Raw genomic sequence first — 6,000 nt, 5'->3', positions numbered from 1 at the left:
ATTTGTTGCTCTTGCCAAACTTGTGGCAGTTTGTTATTTTCCCCTTTCGGGATGTTGAACTTTAAAGAGAGTGTGGTTTCAAATGACTAAATAATCTTCTAGATCTTCCCCTCCGTTTATGTTCCTTTTTAATGCCTCATCTTTGACTTACAATTTATTTCCTTTTTGCTTATATTTTAGATTAACAAACAACCACCCCCTCTTCTCCTTAATTAATATGCTTGCCCCTCCTGGAAAACACACAAAAAATGAGGCCCCCCCTAAGAAGCCCCTAGATACGTGGGCAAAATGACTATGTGTGAAGCCATTGTATTAATTAAGGTCCTAGGATGGACAATTATGTTTTCTTTAATTCTAAATTACCCACATAAAAGTATTATTTCACTTATCTCTGTAGTCCAACTTTCTTTACTCATTTATTATCCTTTTATCATTACCATCTAACCTCTCAATTTAAACTATAACTCAAAGATTATAAACTTCAATAAACTCAAGAATTAAATAAGAGAAAGAATTTATTTTAAAACTCTTATTTCATCCATAATCTCTATTAATTCTTTAATATAAACCCTGATATCCACTAATTATCATTTCAGCCCTGAACATCATTTTACAAAAGAAGTACTTACAAATGGAATCTATTCTTAATAAAAATATAGGAGCATGTTCTACATATAAAATCAACTACATTCTCTTTTTATCTCATCTCTTAATTCCTTCATTATCAGGAGTTATTAATTTTCTATTATTACAATCTAGAAAAATAAAAATATTCATAAAAATTATACCCGACCATAAATCATCAAACCCAATTAACCATATAGCCATCATGATACATGTAGTTGCTATACTAGTTTAGAACCATAAATTCTTCCATTTCCTCTTAATTTTCACTAATTATCACTAAAAAATATCCAAAAATTGACATTTTCACACTTAAAAATTCAACAACTTAAATTTTAGACATTGATTTTACCTAAGATTTCATGAGTGAATTAATTACCACATAATTCAACTCTATTTTTGGTTTTCATCCCTAATCTTCCATTAATACTCTTAATTATCACTAATTAGGATCAAAACAATTATTTTTAGCACTAAAATACATATATCTCTCATTAAACTCATTTTCAGGTTATGAGATTTCATTTTAAGGTCCTTATTAATATTTTCTTACTCTGTTTTTACTCATTTCTCATGAACATCATGCATAATTCTTAATTTCTACTAAATAAGGTTTAAAAATACAACTTTTATCCTAATTTCAGGCATTTCTTTATCATTTTAATGCATCTAATGCAAGAACTTTGTTTCTTTTGTGCCATTTCACCTTCAGAAATCAGAAACTAAATGCATGTGATCACAAAACATCAATTCTTTCCATTTCTTGATCAAATTTCAATGAAAATCAACATACCAGATTAACCAAGTAATTAGAGACATTCCACCATATTCGAGAGTGCTAATGCTTGCTCCTCCACTCCCTTCACTTTCAAAAATCAGCAAACTTCTTAATCTTCCACTCCTCTCACTAATATGCACTATTCCTCTCTAAATCTTATAGAAATTCTCTCTCTCAATACCCAAGAATGGTTGCCAAGAATGGAATGAGGCTGAAGGAGATGCAAGAGGGGATCAAATGCAGCCTTCCATTGCTGGAAATGAGGCAGAGAAATCATGAGCATACTCTTGCATGATGGTGCCCATTTTTTGTGTGTTCTATTTTCCTTCAACCTCCCTCTTCACAAGACACTCTCCACATAACTTCTTGATCAACCTCTTTTCAAAAATTGACAATTTCCCACTTGAAGTGGTTTCTTTTTGCATCTCTTCGCATCTCTGGACCTAACTTGTCCCCCGCCCACAGCTTCTTGACCCGAAATTTGTGTATTCATGCTAAATTATACAGGTCTTTCTACACATATCCAATTTGTCTATGCTTTCCCCTTAAAAATTTCATGCATCCATCTTCTACCACTTAATATTTTTCCATTCCCTAAATTTTCCACTAAAAAATATCCTAACTCTCAACTTCTAAATTCTCCCCTAGCACTGCTCAAATACAGCTTTACATCCCTATTTTTAATTAAAATTTATGAAGAATAATACATAATAGAGATCCAAAACTCTTCAGCTTTGCCAAAAAATAATGTAAAAATGGCAAAAAATAAGGAGTTATCATAAGCACCTTTTGTATGTATGCTTGCTGTGATAAGCAAAGAAGCTCCTTAGAGTGATTGCCATGATGTACATACCAAGAATATGTGTGGCCCGTCCCATGTCCTACATCTCAAAGCTCTTCTTGAGTTGAGTCTTCAAAGCATCGAGCTCATCACGAGCTCTCCTAGCAATCAACATACCGTCAACATAAAGTATGAAGAGAATAAGGCCTACCATCATAAGTCTTATTTGTGTATAAGGACGGATCCATATCATTGTGAGTGTATCCTTGAAAATGTATCCTATTGTACTTTATGTATATTTGTACTTTGTTAGATTTTCTTATTCTCTCCTCACTAGAGGTATATTCACCTTTAAGTGGGAGGTTGTTGGGGGTAAAGGTGCATGTGCCTATGCCACCTTGTATTTTCTTCAAACACCATGACCACATACCTATACACTACAAGTGGTGGGTGCCCACCACTATTACTTTATTCTTTATTATTTTAGTGACTATTGAATAAGCGAAGGCTGGTCACACATCGTGACAACTAGAGTTCCCACATCTTGTGTCTCCCACTCTTGCTCTTTTACTCCATTCTCCATAGCTCACATCTCTCTTTCTTTCGCTTACTCGTGCTTCCACTTGGGCTTCTCCATTCACTCATGTCTATATAAGTCCCTTAAGTTTTAGAATATGTTTACCTACCTAGTCCTCAAAGCCAACTTTTGAAATGTTTAGTTGTAAATATTTTTCTAACTTTTAATACGTCTTCAACCTTTTACAAAAAGAGTACTTTTCATGAATCTTTTTACCCAATTTAAAATCTTTTGAGATCATTTAGCTTAGAACTTAAAAACAAAAGTTTTTGATTTTCTAGTAGTGATTCATTTGCAGTGGACAAAATTAGATTCAAAAACTTCAACATATATCATAAGGAGAGTAACTTGTTTTGACTCTTTCTATTTCCTTTCAGCTATGGCTAATTTTACAAAAAAGTGTAATACATACCGTAAGGAGAGTAGCTTGTTTTTTAACCTTTCTATTTCTTGTTTTGAGCTTTTCAATTTCCTTTCAGTTGTGGCTAATTTTTACAAAGGTCTGCCTACTAGTATGTAATGCCAACTTAAGTAGGACTAAATCATAGTAACATAAATTGAAATAGTACTAATGTGAATTGTAAAAGAAGATTTAAATAGATGTCATGATGTTCTAAAGTAAAACTAAATTGAATTGTAATAAATAATTTACAAAGATGCATCAAGTGAATTCTCGCTACAATTAATTCATGTTAGTTTGCTTTGCATATTGTGGGAGGTGAGAAATGGTGGCAACTTATTTTCTATCATGTTGTTAGCCTTCTAAGTAGAGCATGAAACAACTAGAATTGAGTCGGAGTTTTCTATAGAGTGGGGATGGTGATAAATTCAAGACACCTATAGTTACTTGGTCAATATGTACCACACCAAGGAAATTAGGTGGTTTGCGGATTCTAAACTTGAAAAGCCTAGCCTGTAAACAAGCTACCGATTGGGTGGCTAGAAGTCTTGAGTGTGGAGGGGGTGACTTACTCTTCCTTCTACATGCGATATAAGGTTTACATACAATGAATCCCCCAAGGAAGAGTGGTTTACATCCTTCAACATGCAAGGGGGGCTATCATTTGGATTACTTGAAGAAGGAGTAATGTGCCAAATTTCAAAAGCTATATAGAAAGATTTATCTAACAAACATGAACTTCAACAATGAAGTTTGCCTTTCAAAGGGAATCTAGTTCTGGTAGCATGTGTCCAAAACGAGAAATCACAACCTTTGAATCCTTTGGCATTAGATGTTCCACTTGAAAAATAGGTTTTGCAAAAATATGGAATGATTGAAAGACAACAAAATGCATTGGCAACATGCAAGTGTTGTGTGGAAGATATAAACCATGAAAATGTTAAAGAGTTAGAGGAAGCCTCCAAGTTGGATAGAGAAGAAGTGATCCATTTACATCCACTTCTAATTGGATTCTCAACAAAATCCAAGACTCAAAAAGCCAAGTGCTCAAAAGTGAGCTACATAAACAAGCCTCTAAGATGCAATAATAACTAAATATTGTCAAGAATCGCATGGTAGGGGGACTTGCTCAAGATGTTGCGCTGAACACACACAGAATGCACAAGGAGAAGCTCACTCAAGAGACAAGAAGAGAAATGGAGGCCAAAACGTTTTCTTCTTGGTTTCTTCTTCTTCTTCCACACTCTTTACAATGTACACAAAGTATAGATAAGATATAACATAAAGGAAAGTGGCCTACTAAGTCAAACAATGCATAACCGACTACACTAGTCGACTGGCGCTATAATTATGCCAGCTGTAAATAGGTGTAACAACCTGAATATAATAAGTAATGAGTTAGTGGCCATGTGAGAGTCATAATGACCACCAACATGCTAAGTGTAGACATGTGGACCCATCTAACTAGGCAGTCCATCATTAATGTCCGCATGTGTTGAGCTTGTCATCTCAACACTCCCCCTCAAGCTCAACTGCATCTCTGCAACTCCAAGTAAGCTTCGAAACTTTTGAAGCTTCTCTGTACCCAATGCCTTCGTGAAGATGTCAACTATCTGATCCTATGTGTTGACATACACCAAGTCCATCTCACCTGCTAGTACCTTCTCTCTCACAAAGTGGTAGTGTACCTCAATATGTTTTGTTATGGCATGGAACACAAGGTTCCTAGCCAACTGTATACTGCTCATGTTGTCACAATAAATGACAACTGGACCTTCCACCTGCACATCTAAATCAGCCAATAACTTTCGCAGCCATACTACCTCACATGCTGCAACAACAGCACCTCTATAATCAGCCTCTGTACTCAATAAAACAACTGTAGATTGCTTTTTTCTGCTCCAAGTAATTGTTGTACTACCAAGAGAGAACATGTATCCACTGGTAGATCTTCTATCAGACATACTACCAGCCCAATCTGCATCTGTGTATCCAAACACCTGTACATCTATACCTGCCTCATAGAAAAGTCCATAATGTAATGTGTACTTCACATATCTCAATATGCGTCTGACTGCATCCAAATGTGGCTCTCCAGGTACTTGCATAAATTGACTCACAAGACCAACATCGTAGTTCAAGTCTGGCCTTGTAATGGCCATGTAGATCAAACTCCCCACTATCCTCCTGAACATAGTAGGGTCTTCTATCTCATTCCCAACATCAGCACTCAACTTTACATTCTGCTCCAATGGGACTGAAAGTGGTTTGCATGCTGTCATACCATACTTGGACAACATATCCAAGCCATACTATCTTTGGGACAGCCCTATACCATCATCACATCTGATCACCTCAATGCCAAGGAAGTACCTTAGCTCACCTAAATCCTTCATCTCAAACTTCTTCTTCAAAAAATCCTTGACTTCAGCAATCCCACTATCACTATCACCTATAATAATCAAGTCATCCACATAGATGACTATGATGACCAAACCTGCATCTCCCTTTCTCACATAAAGTGAGTGATGAGCATCCGAAATATAAAAGCCAATATTGATAAGATACTCTCTCATATTGTTAGACCATGCTCTAGGTGCTTGCTTGAGCCCATAGAGTGCCTTCTTCAACCTGCACACATACGTGGGATACTCTAAATCTTCATAACCTGCTGGCTGATCCATATACACTTCTTTCTGCAAATCACCATGCAAGAAGGCATTCTTCACATCCATTTTCTGCAACCTCCAACCTTTGGCTGTTGCCAAAGCAATCACACATCTGACAGTTGCCATCCTAGAACCTGGACTGAAGGTTTCTTCATAATCTATGCCATATGT

This window comes from Lygodium microphyllum, chromosome 11 (assembly GCF_053477565.2).
Source record: "Lygodium microphyllum isolate KBCC chromosome 11, Lygodium_microphyllum_v1.1.10, whole genome shotgun sequence".
NCBI classification, from domain to species: Eukaryota; Viridiplantae; Streptophyta; class Polypodiopsida; order Schizaeales; family Lygodiaceae; genus Lygodium; species Lygodium microphyllum.
This window is presented reverse-complemented; position numbering follows the sequence as displayed.